This window comes from Alligator sinensis, unplaced genomic scaffold (assembly GCF_000455745.1).
Source record: "Alligator sinensis unplaced genomic scaffold, ASM45574v1 scaffold337_1, whole genome shotgun sequence".
Taxonomy (NCBI): Eukaryota; Metazoa; Chordata; order Crocodylia; family Alligatoridae; genus Alligator; species Alligator sinensis.
This window is the reverse complement of record NW_005841927.1, coordinates 156279-156659: the sequence shown is the minus strand read 5'-3', so window position 1 is coordinate 156659 and position 381 is coordinate 156279.

Genomic DNA, 381 nt, shown 5'->3' with positions numbered 1-381 from the left:
CCCGAGCCCTCCCCAGCGCAGGGGCTGAGCGAGCTGCGGAAACCAGCGCTCCTCTCGCCGCGAGAGGAAGTGTCCCTGGGAGGGGAGAAGCCGGCCCCGCTCCCACGCTGCCCGGCCGGGCAAGGGCAAGGGCAAGGGCTGCGCGCTGGGTCGGGGGGCAGGGATGGGCAGTGCAAGGCCCCCAGCAGCAAGCGCAGTGAGGCACCGGGGTGCCCTCCTCCAGGGAAAGCGGCCTGGGGTGTGATGCCAGGGGTGCAGCAAGCGCAGTGTGGCACCGGGGTGCCCTCCTCCAGGGAAAGCGGACTGGGGTGTGATGCCAGGGGTGCAGCAAGCGCAGTGTGGCACCGGGGTGCCCTCCTCCAGGGAAAGCGGACTGGGGGG